This window comes from Hyperolius riggenbachi, chromosome 7 (genome assembly GCF_040937935.1).
Source record: "Hyperolius riggenbachi isolate aHypRig1 chromosome 7, aHypRig1.pri, whole genome shotgun sequence".
NCBI classification, from domain to species: domain Eukaryota; kingdom Metazoa; phylum Chordata; class Amphibia; order Anura; family Hyperoliidae; genus Hyperolius; species Hyperolius riggenbachi.
The window spans coordinates 155,924,100-155,942,192 of NC_090652.1; the positions used below are offsets into that span (position 1 = coordinate 155,924,100).

At 45.7% G+C, this 18,093-nt stretch overlaps 1 protein-coding gene across 6 annotated transcripts in view; it reads left to right on the forward strand.

The window, feature by feature from the left end:
• The window catches only part of LOC137524665 (uromodulin-like), a 408,103-nt gene that overhangs the window by 63,051 nt on the left and 326,959 nt on the right, over positions 1 to 18,093 (forward strand). The window contains exon 1 of one of the 6 annotated variants that reach the window (XM_068244791.1): positions 5,240 to 6,409. The exons of 3 other annotated variants lie outside the window; for them this stretch is intronic. The gene's annotated coding sequence lies outside the window, so the exon portion shown is untranslated. Of the gene's footprint in view, positions 1 to 5,239; positions 6,410 to 18,093 lie in introns of those variants that run through there. 2 more of the 6 variants (XM_068244789.1, XM_068244792.1) reach the window with 2 other exon arrangements.

The window sequence follows — 18,093 nt, forward strand, 5'->3', positions numbered from 1 at the left end:
GCCCTAATAGCGTATCTCACGGTACTTGCTGGCGTCAGTAAGGGTAATATTGCCATGCTCTGTAAGTGCATGGTAATAAAGTATTACTGCAGGTACTTAAAGTGTATCCGAGATGAAAAACTAACTATAGGAAGTAACTTGGCTATATCTCTTATCTAAAGTTCAGATGGTTTACACAGTTAACCTTAAAGAGGAGGTGTTAGGTATAGAGTCTCAGAGAAAAAAAACATATATATCAGTAGCTAAATATTGGCTGTACTTACATTACATATGCATTTTACTGCCCACGTTCGGATTTCACAGAATTTTTATATAGTATTTGCAGAGATTGATGCTCCTGACAGTTCCTGGCATGTTCCATCTTTGAGTGTCTTGTCTGGAGCCAGTTGTGATGTAATATCCTCCCTTACCCTGCTTCCTGATTTATTATTCATTAGCCCTCCCAACCCCCAGCCCTCAGACACTCCCACCAGTCTCTGGTCTAACGGGGGGGGGGCATGTTGCCAGATCTGTCACTCGGGGGGGGGGGGGTTGTTATGCGGGAGTGTCGCTCTGTCAGGTGCGGATGTCCACCTGTCCGCCCCCACCCCCACAGACACGGGTGCAGATGTCTTCCCCCCCCACACACACACACACACAGAGGTGCGAATTCCTGCCCCCCCACCCCAGGTGCCGATGTCTGCCCGAACCCCCCCCACCCCACCCCAGAACCAAGTGCTGATGTCTGCCCTCCCCCCCAGGTGCCGATGTCTGCCCGACCCCCCCCCACCTCAGGACTAAGTGCCGATGTCCCCCCCCATCCCACCCCACCCCAGGACCAGGTGCCGATGTCTGCCCTCCCCCCCAGGACCAGGTGCCGATGTCTGCCCCCCCACCCCACCCCAGGACCAGGTGCCGATGTCTTCCCTCCCCCCTCCCCCCCAGGTGCCGATGTCTGCCCTCCCGAACTCCCTCCCCACCCCCAGGTGCTGATGTCGCCCCCCCTCCCCCCCCCCAGGACCAGGTGCCGATGTCTTCTCACCCCAAAAAGCTTGCACCGAGAGAGAGAGCGGGAGCAAAGTACATGTCCACACTTCCAGCACCACCACTGCAGATCAGCCAAGGAGTCACATGTGATATGTGAGAGAATCACGAGCAGGAGAGAGAGAGATGCTCGGCAACAGAGAAAAATGCGGTGCTCCCGCTCTCTCTCGGTGCCAGCTTTTTGGAGTGAGAAAACATCGGCACCTGGTCCTGGGGGGGAGAGGGGGTCGGGCAGACATCGGCACCTGGTCCTGGGGGGGAGAGGGGGTAGGGCAGATATTGGCACCTGGTCCTGGGGGGGGAGAGGGGGTAGGGCAGACATCAGCACTTGGTCCTGGGGGGGGGGTCGGGCAAACATCGGCACCTGGTCCTGGGGGGGGAGGGCAGACATCGGCACCTGGTTCGGGGGGTAGGGCAGATATTGGCAACTGGTCCTAGGGGGGAGAGGGGGTCGGGCAGACATCAGCACCTGGTCCTGGGTAGAGTTGGGCCGAACCTCCGATTTTAGGTTCGCGAACCGGGTTCGCGAACTTCCGCGGAAGGTTCGGTTCGCGTTAAAGTTCGCGAACCGCAATAGACTTCAATGGGGATGCGAACTTTGAAAAAAAAAATTTATGCTGGCCACAAAAGTGATGGAAAAGATGTTTCAAGGGGTCTAACACCTGGAGGGGGGCATGGCGGAGTGGGATACATGCCAAAAGTCCCCGGGAAAAATCTGGATTTGACGCAAAGCAGCGTTTTAAGGGCAGAAATCATATTGAATGCTAAATGACAGGCCTAAAGTGCTTTAAAACATCTTGCATGTGTATACATCAATCAGGTAGTGTAATTAAGGTACTGCTTCACACTGACACACCAAACTGTTCACTGAACAGAACAGGTATGCAGTGGCGGGTTCACTGAACAGAACAGGTATGCAGTGGCGGGTTCACTGAACAGAACAGGTATGCAGTGGCGGGTTCACTGAACAGAACAGGTATACAGTGGCGGGTTCACTGAACAGTACAGGTATGCAGTGGCAGGTTCACTGAACAGGTATGCAGTGGTGGGTTCACAGAACAGGTATGCAGTGGTGGGTTCACAGTACAGGTATGCAGTGGTGGGTTCACAGAACAGGTGTGCAGTGGTGGGTTCACAGAACAGGTATGCAGTGGCGTGTTCACTGAACAGAACAGGTATGCAGTGGCGGGTTCACTGAACAGAACAGGTATGCAGTGGTGGGTTCACTGAACAGAACAGGTATACAGTGGTGGGTTCACTGAACAGTACAGGTATGCAGTGGCAGGTTCACTGAACAGGTATGCAGTGGTGGGTTCACAGAACAGGTATGCAGTGGTGGGTTCACAGTACAGGTATGCAGTGGTGGGTTCACAGTACAGGTATGCAGTGGTGGGTTCACAGTACAGGTATGCAGTGGTGGGTTCACAGAACAGGTATGCAGTGGTGGGTTCACAGTACAGGTATGCAGTGGTGGGTTCACAGAACAGGTATGCAGTGGTGGGTTCACAGTACAGGTATGCAGTGGTGGGTTCACAGTACAGGTATGCAGTGGTGGGTTCACAGAACAGGTATGCAGTGGTGGGTTCACAGAACAGGTATGCAGTGGTGGGTTCACAGAACAGGTATGCAGTGGAGGGTTCACAGTACAGGTATGCAGTGGTGGGTTCACAGAACAGGTATGCAGTGGTGGGTTCACAGAACAGGTATGCAGTGGTGGGTTCACAGTACAGATATGCAGTGGTGGGTTCACAGAACAGGTATGCAGTGGTGGGTTCACAGAACAGGTATGCAGTGGTGGGTTCACTGAACAGGTATGCAGTGGTGGGTTCACAGTACAGGTATGCAGTGGTGGGTTCACAGAACAGGTATGCAGTGGTGGGTTCACAGAACAGGTATGCAGTGGTGGGTTCACAGAACAGGTATGCAGCCAGGGACAAGCTAAGCCTAACTAATCTTTCCCTATGAGAGAGAGTGTGCAGCAGCTCGCCCTACTCTCACTAATGCAGGCACACGAGTGACCGTAATGGTCGCCGCTGCCTGCCTTTTAGTAGGGGGGGAGTGGCTCCAGGGGCTAGTGTAGCCTAATTGGCTACGCTGGGCCTGCTGACTGTGATGTAGAGGGTCAAAGTTGACCCTCCATGGTGCATTATGGGGCGAACCGAACTTCCGCAAAGGTTCGCCTGCGGGACGCGAACCACGGAAGTTCGCATGGAACCCTTCGCAGGCGAACCGTTCGGCCCAACTCTAGTCCTGGGGGGGAGAGGGGTCGTGCAGACATCGGCACGTGGGGTGGGGGGAGTGTTGCGGGAGGGAGAGAAAGAGGAAGCAGCTAATCAGGCTGCAGTAAAGAATTAGGGAGGGATAGGGAAATGAAGGAGAGGAACAGGGAGGGAAGTACAGAGGAAAAAACCCTCCCAGCATGCTCTGCAGTATCTGTTATGCGGCCTGCCGGCCTCCTTAGGAGCTTGGGAAAAAGGATGATTGCTATTCAGCAAAACAAAAAAGTAAGATTGCTTTTTAACTTCAGCATTGCCTTTTTGGCTCCCTTGCAAACTGTTTAACACATTACAATAGAGATTTAAATTTGATTTTTTTTTGGGCTAACAGTTACTCTTTAACAGTATATGATTATTTCTTCCTGTGATCAAATAAGAGCAGCCATAATTTGCTTGTCATCATTACACAGCCAAGCTCTGCTCTGTATCTCCACCCCTCAGCCTGTGAAAACTCCACTCCCCTCTCATCCTCTCTCCTCCCCTCTCCACCCACCACATTGGACTCAGAATGTCAAGGTGCTGGAGGAGCTGTGGGCACGACTTTTTTAGTTTATAGGGAATTAGGACATTTTAAAAAAAAAAAAGTATTTGGCTTGAGGAACGCCCTATAAAATATATGTAAGGGGCACAATGATGAAATATGTAAACGTTTATCTTGAATCCACTTTAAATCAACCCCTATGGCCCTTATTCACTTCAATTTTTTCCCTTAGTGACACCTTGTCAGTAAAATGCCTTTGTCAGAATCTGCTCTGCTGGCCTTGATTCCCTGGACAGTTTTGTTTCCTATGCAGGTTGCATAGTTCAGTCCAGGGAAAAGAGGCCTTTTTGTCAGTTTGCAAGGCTGACTGATTTGCATCCACTTATTTTGCAATCTGCTTGTCTGCTTCCTTTGAAGGTTTTCGGTATAAATGTCACTTCCTCCCAGAATTCCTTGCTCGCCATAGTTCCTGTTTAGGGAGACTAATCTTAGAGCCTCAGTATCTTTGTTGCTAATATTCTAGTGTAGTTATTCTTGGGGAGTGCATTTTGCACTCTTACTAGTGCAGTCAGGTTGTATATTATTTATACTGCCTATTCTTGTTTTGTCTTGTCCTGTCCTTGCGATTGTACTGTCTCCAGTGGTGGCTGATAGTGAATCGCTCTGTTCTGTTCCTAGATCGCATTTGCCCTAGCGTTAGAGGCGGTGAATCTCCCTTGTCAGAGTCTTGGAGTATATCCTTGTCAGCGGTTGCTATTGGTTACTCCTTCAGTCTGTCTTGTCTGGAACGAACGCTTGCTGTTGTCTGATGTTAGGCAACCGATTAGTAAGCGTTCCCCTCTTATCTGTATCTTGGAGTATAACCTTAGCTGCGGATGCTACTGGTTACTCTTTCAGTCTGTTTTGTCTGGAACAAATTCTTGCTGTTGTCTGGTGTTAGGCAACCGATTAGCAAAGCGTTTCCGCTATCTGTTTGTCTTTGTTCTCCGTGTTAGTCAGGGTTGGTACGTTTTGTCACTGTTGCGCTTAACGTGCGGTGACCGTACTATTAACGCGCTTGTCACTGTTGCGCATAACGTGCGGTGACAGCGTTTAGCTAGTTCATTTGTTATTTTCCTTGGCGTCCAGATTGTAGTTACTTGCTGTGTCTTCCTTTACTCAATTCATGCTCTGTCTTTGCTCAGTCTTGTGTTTCTGATAGAAATCACCTCTCTTGCGATTAGCTTTCTTACTCTGGTCTGTTCTGATGTGATATGTCTACCGTCGCTGGGTGGCAACTAGATTGGTAGACATTCATAAACTCTGTCTCTGTTCTTGATTTCTTCTGAGTTGCTACTTTGGTTACATTGCCCAGTTGTGATGATTTGCTCAGCTGCCAGTGCAGGCAGCCAGCCTTTTGACCATTGTGTAGGTGTAGCCCTGCTACAAATAGTGCAGCTTCTTTAATTTAAAAAAAAAACAAAAAAAAAAAACATGTATTTTTATTTCTGGCCAGCATCAGCTATGAGAATTAGTGCTGGCACAGGCTGTATTTACACAGAGCAAGCAGCCAGCACTCAAGATGGCTGTTCTGCTCTCAGTCAGGGGGCGGGTGTCAGTTACACAGGTTGGGAACGCCCCTCCAGCTGAAGAGGCAAGCCCTCTCTGATTTTTTACCTCAGAAGGTGACACAGGCAGCGTGAGGAGAGATGACAGAGACCAGAGGGGGAGAAACTGAGCTGACAGAGAGAGAAATGGCATTCAGTAGCAGAGGAATTTAGCTCACTGATGACACACAGAAAGGGGACCATGAGAGACAGCTCCCTGAGTCAAAACAGGGAGACACCTCATCCACAGAGGAGTGAGAGATAGCTCAGCAAGGCCAAGGAGACCACTTCAGGAAAAATTGACAGATAAGTGAAATTTCACCACACAGAAACACAGAAAGAAAATGACAGGAGTTTTCCTAATAGTAATGACACAAAAATCAGACTGTCAAATCAAATCAGCTAAATATTCTTCGTCTGATTCTCTACAGTTAGATAATATATATACAGTGTGTGTGAGGAGAAGAAATGTTGTCATAGCAACACCAGAGTACTGTATAATGTGAATCAATGACTGTGCTTCCCTACCTGTCACCACAGAGCTGATCAGTGAGAGAATCTGTGTGTGCACTCACTGGTACTGATTATTAATCTGTCTCTCCACAGTAAAGCCAGTCAGCCTGTGTTTGAATGCATTTGCTCTGTACATTGACTGTGCATATGCCTCAAGAATAATCCCCAGTGTGGCTCTGCCTGATATGAGTGGAAAAGACACTTACCTGACAATATTTTTGGAGTGTTAATCTCTCTGTGTGGAGAAAAGAGAATAACACATTAGTAAAGAAATTTATCAATTCATGGGAGAAAAATAGGAACTTACCCGTGAACAGATCTGTTGCTGTGTTCTGTGTGTTCTGCAAGTGAAGTGATTGCATTTAGAGCTTAAACCAACCTGCAGTGAGAAGTAATAAAAGGAGAGAATTGATACTTACATATGTGACATACAGGAAAAAGAAAAACTTTGATAACAATAAAGGGAAGAAACTTACTTCAGAATTATTGAACTGGCATCTTGGAGTGTGCTGCATGTAAAGTAAAGTAAGGTTATTATAAGCTATCATCTGCTTCAGGAAAAGATCTTTCATCAGCAACTTATCATCAGTTCTTTTAAAGGGGTACCCCTACTCCATGATCATATACAGGTTTAAGTGTGAATATGAATTCATAGCCACTGTATGGTTAGATAAGACTTTTGCAAGGAACTGAAGACTGTTATGGTCATTACCATACAGTAAGGACTACTTCGAGTCAGTCACTACTTATCTACCCAACCAGAAGCATTAGTCCATTTCCTATTTGGTTTCTCTCAGGTGTATTTGTTCACATACATGTATGCATACATATTTTTAGATAGGAAAGAGAAAACTGTATCGCTATAGACGTATTGAGAGTGAGATGAAGAAAAAGGTCTGATGAAGATTTGTGAAATGTGTATTTGCTGTGTTTTGTTCTTTGTTTTTCCTACAGGTGCAGGAACTTCAAGCAAGGTCCAAGTGTAGTAGCCTCTAATGATATTTCAGGAAGTAACCTTTTTCTTTTCAGGTGCTAGATCTTCAAGCAAGAAGTGTTAACTCTGAATTTGTTGCTTATTTTACCTCATTAATTTAGTGTATTTCAAGGGTGGTCTTGATATTGAGGATTTCAATTGGGGGTTTGTATTCTTGTTCTGCATGTTAGTGGACATTATTTCTTTGTTTGCCAAATAAAATCAATTGTTATTTTTCACCAATTTATCCTCCTGGTCAGTCGCTGTCCTTCCGCTTTAAGAGTAATAAGGGAACTCTCTCCTTGTGATAGTAATCGATTGGTCGGTTACATAGGTTTGGATGCTGCAGAACTCTGGAAAGAAGAGCTTCTGTCAGTTTTGCAGCTTGTGCTTGCAGAGGAATTTGCATACGTTGTCATGCAAATTGCCTGGCCACATTCATTGGAGGCGTGTACTATAAGTACTATGTCTTTCCCACAATGCTTCGCTGTTCATAAGGATTTCGTCCTATGTAACACTCCTGGTGGGGTGTCAGCTAGGGTTGCCACCCGCCCGGTATTCCCCCGGCCCAGCCGGAAAATTAGTTACAAAGCCGCTGTCGGAAAAATGTTTTTACCGGCAATGTATCAGCCGGTAATTTGGACTGTTCCATAGAGGGGGAGACGCCAGGTCTGTTGTATTAATACTTTCCCTAACTTATATGTGGCTACAGCCAGCTCTCCCCCCTCCTTCCTGTTTTTGATGCACAGCTCCCTGTCACTGCCACCGGAGCTGATTGCACTGATACTTCAGTGTGGAGGAGAGGAATGTCCTGCTCCTCCCCCTCCTCCTCCCGGAGACTTCAGACAGCCAGAGAGGAGACACGTGGAGCTTCAGCTGTGTCAGGAGATGCTGCTACTGTTGGGAGAGGTGCTGTCGCTGCTGTGTGCATGGATGCATGCAGTGTGTGTGTGTGTATATATATATGTATGTATGGCATTTGTGTGACGTGATGTGTATGTACAGTGTGTGTGTACAAAGCATGTGTGTATGTACAGTATATAGTGAGTGTGTGATCTGCGTGTGTGTATATATAGAGCGTGTATGTATGTATGTATATAGAGTATGTGTGTATGTATATAGTGTGTGTGTGTGTGTGATGTGATCTGCGTGTGTATATACAGAGCATGTGTGTAAATATGTATGTATGTATGTATGTATGCATATAGAGAGAGAGAGAGAGAGAGAGAGAGAGAGAGAGAGAGAGAGAGAGAGAGAGAGAGAGAGAGAGAGTATGTATATATATATATAGAGAGTATGTATGTAAACAGAGCATGTATGTATGTATGTACATAGAGCATGTGGGTGTATGTATATAGTGTATGTGTATGTATTAAGAGACTGTTTCCCCTATGAAAAACTGCACCCCCTCCTTCAGTGTAACACCCCCTCCCTTACCCCCATAGCAAGAATGGGCAATAGACCCCCACACTTCCTCTACGTTGGTTGTCCGTCCCCCTCCCCATTTCTGTCCTTACAGACCTGACCCCTTTTCTCTTAACAGCTTAAAGGAGTTGTAGGGGGCAAAGGGGAAAAAGAGTTGAACTTACCTGGGGCTTCTAATGGTCCCCTGCAGACATTCTGTGCCCGCACAACCACTCACTGATGCTCCCATCCCTGCCGCTGGTTACTTCTGGAATTTGCAACTGTCGCCTACACCGCCTTCTCCTTGCTTCCGCTGACATCACAGGAGCGTACTGCACAAGCACAGTACGGCCTGTGCCTGAGCAGTACACTCTCGGGGGAACAGAAGGCCGTGCAGTGGTTTTGCAACTTGAAAGTTGCAAATTCCAGAAGTGAACCAGCGGCGGGGACTGGAGCATCGGCGAGTGGCTGCGCGGGCACAGGACATATGTGGGGGATCATTAAAAACCCCAGGTAAGTTCAACTCTTTTTTCAAGTTTCCCCCCTATAGTAATCCTTTAGGACCACAGGCTCACACCCCCCTAGTGACCAGGCTATTTTTAAAAATTCAGGCCAGTGCCATACAACTTAGCACACAATTGAATCTTGCCCCCCTTTTGTTGCTACCAACAGAGCTTTCTGTCGGTGGCATCTGATTGCTGCTGAATTTTTTTTTTTTATTTAATTGTTTTTTTTTTCTTTAATAAAATCACATATTTTATTTAAATAATTCTCCCAACCTCCCTCCCCCCCAATTCAGAGCTGATCACCTCTCATAGGCATCAGCCTAGTAGAGGGATCTTCTTGTGGCATACTCGAGGGGACAGCTCAGTGACAGAGCTGTCCCCCCGTACAGCTCTGCGGTAGATCGCAGGGCTGTACTTGTAAATAAACTATTTTTTTTTTAATGTGTAACAGCCTGCCTCCTGCGACCACGGGCAGGCAGACTGATTTCGAAACTCTCCCCCCGTCGGCGTAATTTCCTCCCCCATGACTTGATGCCATCGGCGTTAGGTGGTCGCAAGGAGGTTAATGTGTACCTGAAATGTTATTATTGGGTGTATTTATACTTACCTGGGGCTTTTTAAAGCCCCATGAGGTGTGTGGGCTCCCTTGCAGCCTCTCTGTTCACTGGATATCCTCCCCACGGTAATCTGGAGAATCACGGCCAGTGATGCGCTTCTGCACATACGCGACCCGGCCGCTACTGCACAGGTGCGGAATGCTCTTTGCTGTGGGAGCACTACAGGGGGTAGATGCATGACACAGGAGAGCGCGGCCAGCCAGTTATTACTGGGGGAGCATATCAAGTGAATGGAGCAGCTGGCTAGGGAGCCCATGCACCTTATAGGGCTGGAGGAAGTTCCCCAGGTAAGTATAAATACACCCATTAAAGGGAACCTAAACTGAGAGGTATATGGATGTTTCCTTTTAAACAATACCAGTTGCCTGGCAGTCCAGCTGATCTTTGTGACTGCAATAGTGGCTGAATCACACCCTGAAACAAGCATGCAGCTAATCCAGTCTGACTTCAGTCAGAGCACCTGATCTGCATGCTTGTTCAGGGGCTGTGGCTAAAAATATTAGAGACACAGGATCAGCAGGAGAGTCAGGCAACTGGTATTATTTTATAAGGAAAAATCCATATCCTTCTTAGTGTAAAGAGACTCTGAAGCAAATTTTTTTTGCTACATTTACCTTTAAGTTCGCTTCAGAAGTCCCACCAGCGCTAAACTGCTGCATCCCCGCTAAAAAACAGGGGCTGCAGACCCCCCAAATCCCTGGGCATGCATCCACAACCAACTTGGTCGTGGATTGTGCTGCCCTGAGAGGCTGAGCCATTCGCTGTAGCTCCGCCTCTCCTGCTGTCAATCGCCCCGCGGATCGCCGCCTCTCTGTGAAGAAAGAGGGAAAGGCGGCGATCCGATGCGAATGACATTAGAAGAGGCAGAGCTGCAGCAGAGAGCTCTGCCTCTTCCAGGAAGCGCAATCCTTAGACCCCCTTGGGATTTGGGTGGTCTGCAGCCCTCGTTTTTCGCCGGGAATGCGGCGGTTTAGCGCTGGTGAGTGTTCTGAAGCGAATGCTGAGGTAAATTTAGCAAATTTTTTTCGCTTCATACTCTCTTTAAGTTCCCTTTAATGCTGCCTCTAAGAGACCCAGATTGAGCCTAATGCTAGGTACATACTATACAATTTTCTGGCTGATTTACTGTCAGATTGACTATTTCCGATTTGCTTTCCAATAGATTTTCCATAGAAGTGAACAGAAAATCGATTGGAAATCAGATTGGACCTGTAGGAAATAGTCGATCTGACAGTAAATTGTATAGTGTGTACTTAGCATTAAAGGTCAACTGACCTGAGAGAGGGATAGGGAGGCTGGCACATTGATTACCTTATTGATTACCTTTAAAACGAAGCCAGTTGCCTGGCAGTCCTGCTGAGCTTTCTGGCAATAGTAGTGTCTGCATCAAACACCCGAAACAAGCATGCTAATCTTGTCAGACTTTTAGTCAGAAAAATCTGATCTGCGTGTTTCTTCAGGGGGTATGGCTAAAACTATTAGACGCAGAGGATCAGCAGGACAGCCAGGAAATTTGCATTGCTTAAAAGTAAATACATTATGGATGCGTCCATATCCCTCCCAGGTCAGTTGTCCTTTAAAAAGTCCGTGAAAAACCACTCCCACTTTTAGACCACACCCCTCAGGCCACACCCACAAGCCGGTATTTTTTCACCCTAAAGGTGGCAACCCTAGTGTCAGCCTTGCTCTCTGTTTGAACATCAGCTTAGAGTAATTCCTGAATCTGCGCTAGGCAGATTTCCCTAGTGCAGTTAGGATTGTATTATCTGTATTGCCTGTTCTGTCTTGTCTTGCCTGTTGCCATTGTCCAGTCCCTACGGTGGTCGACAGGAAATGGTTCTGATCTCTGTTCTTGGAGTATAGCTGGTGCAGCGGTTGCTACCAGCTATCTCTTCTGTTCTGTCTCCTGGGATCGCGCTAGCTACTTTTCGCTAGCGCTGGGGATCCTTCTGTTCTGTCTCCTGGGATTGCGCTAGCTACTTTTCGCTAGCGCTGGGGATCCTTCTGCTCTGTCTCCTGGGATCGCGCTAGCTACTTTTCGCTAGCGCTGGGGATCCTTCTGTTCTGTCTCCTGGTATCGCGCTAGCTACTTTTCGCTAGCGCTGGGGATCCTTCTGTTCTGTCTTCTGGGATCGCGCTAGCCACTTTTCGCTAGCGCTGGGGATCCTTCTGTTCTGCTACGCTGTATTTGGATCGCGCTAGCCACTTTTCGCTAGTGCTGTGGATCCTATCTCTCGCTTGTCCCTGTTTTCGTGTGTCTGTCTGCTACGCTTGCTGGAGGCTCGGTGAGGTAACCGTTAAGCAAGCGCTCGCGTCCTCTGTTTCATGTTTGTCTGTTAATGGTTAGTTAGGCATGCTTGTCTCTATTGTGCTTATCACGTGGAGACCGCGCATAACCGCGTGCACTGTTGCGAATGAGTGCAGTGTTCGCGGTTAGCTAGCGTTTGTTATTTTCCGTATCTCCTCATTGTATTATTTGCTGTGCCTTTGCTAACCTCGTATTCTGTCCTAATCTGCCTTGTGTCTCGTCTGGCGATCGCACCTCTCGCGATCACGTTCCTATTTCATATCTGCTGTTGTGTGTGTGTGCGGTCGCGGGGTGGCGACTGGATTGGCGCACACACATACAACCTGTCCCTTTGCTCATTCTCATTCGCAATCGCCTCTCTTGCGATTGCGTTCTGCGTTTTTTACAATTCCTGTCTGGCATTTGTGGAGGTACAGAGGATTGGTTCCTCTGCACTCCCCAGCGCCATCTGCCGACAGGAATTTTCCCTCTACGGGTGCGTAGCACCTTTTGCTGGGTTCCTGCAAATTATACGCTTGTGGAGGATTTCCGCTGTGTCAGCGCACGCGTTGTGTGCTGATCACAGGGAAAGTTCCACAATCGTTACACCAGTGTTGCTTAATCGTGAAATTTCAATCTGGCATCTGTGGCTGTAAAGAGGACTTATTCCTCTGTACTCCACGGCTCCATCTGCTGGTTGAAATTCTCCTCGACAAATATATACTGGGTACTCTTCTTCTGTGATTGTGGGGATTTCCTTCTGCTTTAGCGCACGTGGTGCGCTAACTGGAAATCGCCCTCAGATCATTACAGCCTTTTAAGCCACCAACTAGCAATAAAATACTTAGAATAATTTTGACAGTGCTATTTTACTCTTTTCTGTACTTTTTATCAATTGCAGAGTGCTGAAAACTTTTTTAAACAGAAGATGAAAAATTACTTCCTAGGAGAAAAAATTAATTTAATAAAGGTCCTGGCCTGTGGGGCATAAGGAAACACAATTTCCCATATGAGAAAACATATTTTCACATAAATACAGTGAAGTCCATGGGCATGACAAAGTTATATTTTTTGAAAAACGTCATCCTCAAAATTATGGATCATAATTACAATTGCGTGCAAAAATAATTTCACAATAATCTATGTGAAACTCAAGCTCATTACTAGTCTCTCTATAAATGATTGCACTGGGCATCTGGGCAATTTTTCAGCAAGCTTAAGTGAACCACAAACAACACTGGCTGTTTACGATATTATTATGGCAATTCCCGGGAGACTCATTGCTCTGCATGGAGTCCCTGGCAGTTGTGAAAAATATCAATGACATTCACAAAGGCAAAGAATTTCTAATAGCAAACCTGAAGCAAAAAAATGTATGATACAGTAAATTGTATGTGTAGTACGAATAATGAATAAAACATTAGTACCAAAGAAAAGCGTATCATATTTTTTATTTTCAGTTATATAGCTTTATAATAATAATAATAATTATAATTATTATATTTTTATATAACATTGCATCATACTGTTACAGTTGCGAAACAGGCTGTCTGCATGTGGGGTTGATGTGGCTGTGTAAAATTTAAAGCTATAGGCTTGCTAGACACCAGTAGTTCTGGATGGGAGCCTGGCTTACAGGGGCATAAAGAGATAATTTGCATACTCAGTAGTGGTGCATTGTGGGTAACCACAAATGTTCACTTAAAGATGAATTATTGCAATTTTCCCTCTGTTTTAAGAAGGCAAATTACACCAAGTTGCAGTTTTAAAACTACACACTGTCTTCTAAGCTATCCAACAGAGCAGAAATAATGGCCCTTTGAACATTCCTGCAGTAATACCTTATCTCCAGCTGTCTTTCACTGTTTCTTGGCTGTTTAAGTGCTTCAGAAAATAGGGCTGTATTTGATACAGTGATTTGAATAGCTCAGAGAAGCTCTTTTGCATAGATAACCACTAAAGTTGAACTCTTCCTGTTCTGGAAAACGATATGAGACTCTTTTCTTTGCTACTAATGTTCTATTTCTTAGCTGTACTACACATACATGATCTCATAACTTTATATTTGCTTCTGGTTTGCTTTAATGCTACTCTTCTCTGATTAGTAATATATCTTGCATGTGTGTGAGATTGGCAGTTGGTAGACATGGAAAGTACTTCATGCAGAGGTCAGATTGATTCCTGTCTATAAGGCAGCAGCACCTGGAAAACTGAGAAAACAGCTGATGCCCAGGACCCACCATTCTGACAGTACTGTAACAATATTACTCTGCTTCTCTGCTATGAAAAGTGCTAATAGCAAAAAGGGGATGGGTTGGGAAAGTAAATAATTGTTTACTATTTACATTATTAATCCTAGGATAATTTTAATGCATGGAATAAACATTTAAACGTATGGTTATTGTGTAACCTGGGTATTCAGATTTGTTGTTGGACAACCTCAATGGCAGTTTTAAACAGAGAGCTTCCTTTTAGAAAACAGCACTTGGAATGGTAGTTGCTTATGAATTGACCATAACAAATACCGGTAATACAAGATCTGATATGAGATCTGATCCTACCTGATAAAACGCAAGTGTCTCTGCATCCAATGTCCCTGTGTGTGTGTTTTTTGCAGTGCGCATTTGCAGGGAGGGACACAGAGACCCTGAGAAGAGCTGGGGGAATGACGTGGCGGGGGGTAAGGAGGGGTGGGCATGTGCGCGCAGTGGGCGCACGCACATAAGAGCGGGCGTGCGCATGCGTGCGCTGGGATAAGCGGTGACAGACCTGGCCTGTTTTTAAATGGGCTAAGGTCACTAGTAGTTTCATAATTGTTGTTGTGATAGATTTTATCTTTAGATACCAAGAAGAACATCTATTTGTTAATTACATGTGAGCTAAGCTTTGAAAATAAAATTAAAGTAGACATATAGTTTACAACAGTTACACTGACTTACAGAGATATAACTACTGAAGACACAGGGGCTCTGGGGGGGGCATAAGCATCATTCTATCCTCCCTTTTTGCAACATAGGGTGCTCCCTCCAGGACTCCTCTGGCATTCTCCAGTTGTTATAGCTACCTGTTTTGGTGTGCATTGCAGTCCTTCTTCTCCTACCTGCATCACCCATACACAGTATATAATATATATACACATTTACATATTCACACATATGTATTTTAAAATTAAAATCTTCTGTGATAATGGTCCTTTAAGATTGCTTTCTTCTTGTATCAGCTTCTTACTGGTGCTTCTCTGACATCACATGAGCACCAACTGTGAGAAGTGAAGATGTAAGGAGAAGAGATTTAGCAGGACACAAAGACTAGCAGAAGGAAAGGGACTGCAAGGCAAGCCAAGATAGATAGCTATAATGATGTTTGCTTCCCTGTGCCACTATGCATTTAGCCACTTGAGGACCGCGGTGTTAAACCCCCTAGTGACCAGGCCACTTTTTGCTAAATGGGCCACTGCAGCTTTAAGGCCTCGCTGCAGGGCCGCACAGCTCAGCAGACAAGTGTTTCCCCCCTCCCTTTTCTCCCTACCAACAGAGCTTTCTGTTGGTGGGGTCTGATCGCTCCCCGTGTTTTTTTTTCTTTTTGTAAATATTTTTCTTCTTCTTTTCTTTTTTAAATAAATTTACTTATTTTTTTTAATAATTTGCCCTCCCTCACTCCCCCACCCCCCCAGTAAGCCTATCACAGAGATTGGCTGTGATAGACTTCAGCCTATCACAGTGGATTGCTCCTGTGTCCCCCAGGGGGACAGCCGTGTCACACAGCTGCCCCGTACAGCGCTGCCTTAGATCGCAGCTCTGTACATAGTTATTAGACAGCGGTTTTGTTGTCTAACAGTCTCTGAGTGGTGACCGCCGCTGGAAGACTGAAGGCAGAGCGGAGCTCCTTCACCCAAGCGGAGATGCTCTCCTGCAATCCCCATAGGAAGCCATTCACGCCAATCGACGTGGAGTGGTTCTGGGGCTGCTGCCGTGTTCACGCCAATCAGCGTGGAGCGGTCAGAAACAGGTTAATGGACATGGATAAAGGGGGGGGGGGGCATAAATATATTTGGGGAACATGGTGGCCACACTTGTTATGGTAGTGGGCCTTAATTGGCACACTTATTATATGACCCTTGGCCAAGGCAAGATTTATATTTTTTTTTTGCCCGTAGGCCAAGTATATTGGGGCTCCCCTTCCAAGCACAGCAGCACCCCTCCCATTTCATGTTCCACGCCCCCTTTTTTTTTTTCAAAACATTTTTATTAAGGCTTTTTTTTTTTCCAGATTACAAGAGACAGTGGAACTGTATAAGCATATTCACATTCTATAAATTGTGCAGAAAACAGAAGTTCCAAATCCCTTGCCCTTCCCTCCCTAACCCTCCCCCCCACCCCCTAAGAAACGCTCCCAGGGGTACACTGTGTCGCAACTACTACTGCCTTACTCCTAATAGTCAGACTATGGTGAAATACAAAAACATTCCTAGGTCCGGATCTTGAGTTGGCCTAGCGTGCCTCCAATATCTTCCAGGCAGTACCACGAGGTATAGATGAAGTCTCTCATTAATGCTGAGATTTGCTGAGAGCTGAATTGGTGAACGATAAAGTTCCTCCATACCTTGAAAAATGTGTTTGTTTTTAGTTCTTTGGATTGAAGGGTATTTAGTCTCTCCATATGGAAAATGTATAAAAGCTCCTGCTTCAAAGCCGTTAGACCTGGAGGGGAAGAATCAAGCCATTTGCATAGAATCGCTCTTCTGGCTGCTATCATTATAATATGACACATAAGGGAAGGGCTCTCCTGCGTCAACTTAGAAGAAGTAAGAAAATAATTAAATAACATGAGCATTTGTGACTTTAATAATTTTTTTTTACATATCTTGTTCGTATATTTAAGTACCATATCCCAAAAAGCCTGGATTCTAGGACATTCCCACATACAGTGTATTAGATCAGCATTGGCTAGGCCACATTTCGGGCAGTTTGGGTTGTAGCCAGGGGGGGTTATCTTGTATTTAATGTTAAATGCATATTTGCCTCTATGGATAAAGAGCAAATGAGACGATCTCCACTTTTCATCCCTAATGATTTTTCTAACCATCATGTTACCCTCAAGGATCTGTGTCCCCACCCCTTCTTCACCCAATATCTGTTCCCACTTTTTCATGGCATTCGATGCTATGTTGAGGTTTGATAGATCTCTAATTGCTGCATATAGTTCTGCTAGTGAGATATGCTTAATAGCTGATTTTAGTATGGCATCAAACTTTGTAGGAGTCATAATAGAGGATTCTGATCGCAGAACTGCGGCTGACATAGATCTCACCTGAGCATAGGTTAAAAAGTCCCCTGCAGGTAAGTTATAGTTCTGTCTCAGTTCAGCAAAAGAAATCCACTTCCCTTCTTTTATGTTAAACATATGGCCCAAGGATTTGATCCCTTTCTCGTCCCATTTTGCAAAGGCTTTTTGTTGGATACTAGAAGGAAAATTAGAATTGCCCCAGATTGGGAGGTATTTGGATATTTTATATGGAAGAAGGCATTTCTTTCTAACCGCTTTCCAAGCTGCAATTGTATCTCTAAAGATAGCGTTCTGTTTTAGTCTCAGGGGGAGGTTCTTAAGAGAGGCATGCAAGAGTCCAGTCAGTGACCTGGGGAGCGCCTGCTCTTGTTCTAATTTTGTGTTTGAGTATTGTTCGCTTGAAGTGATCCAATCATGTGAATGGCGAAGCATGGCTGCTAAATTGTATTCCCTGATGGAAGGAAGGTTGAGCCCGCCTAATAGTTTAGGCAAGGACAGTTTGGCTCTTGAAATCCTAGGTTTCTTAGAGTTCCAGATAAATTTTGACCAGGCTGTGTTGAGCGCTATTACATCTTTGTGTTTCAGGAGGAGTGGGAGCATCTACAAGGGGTACAACAGTCTTCCCATGGATACCATTTTTATCAAGGCCACTCTGCCGGCAAAGCCTATTGGAAAATTTTGCCATTTCTCTAGCTGAAGAATAATGTTTCGGATTAATGGGGAAAAATTTAGGGCATATAGTTGGGTTGGGTCTCTACTTATTGTTATTCCCAAGTACTTAATTTTTGTCATGTTTAGCTTTACTCCCAATTGTGTCCAAAGGGTTGTGTCCGCTCTGGAAGACAAAGGAAGGAGTTCACTCTTTTCTAGATTAATCACAAACCCTGACAGGTCACCCACTTCTTTAATTGTTTGCATTGCTAAAGGGACTTGGGTGAGTGGGTCGGACATAAAAAGGAGGATGTCGTCTGCAAATAGTGCCTGTTGGACCTTTTTGTCCCCCACCTCTATTCCCTCGAGTTTGGCTCTCAGGAGAATGGCTAGTGGTTCCAATGCAAGATTGAAAAGTAGTGGGGAAAGTGGGCATCCCTGCCTCGTCCCCCTTTTTAAAGCAATAGTTTTTGACAGGAAGCCTGGCATG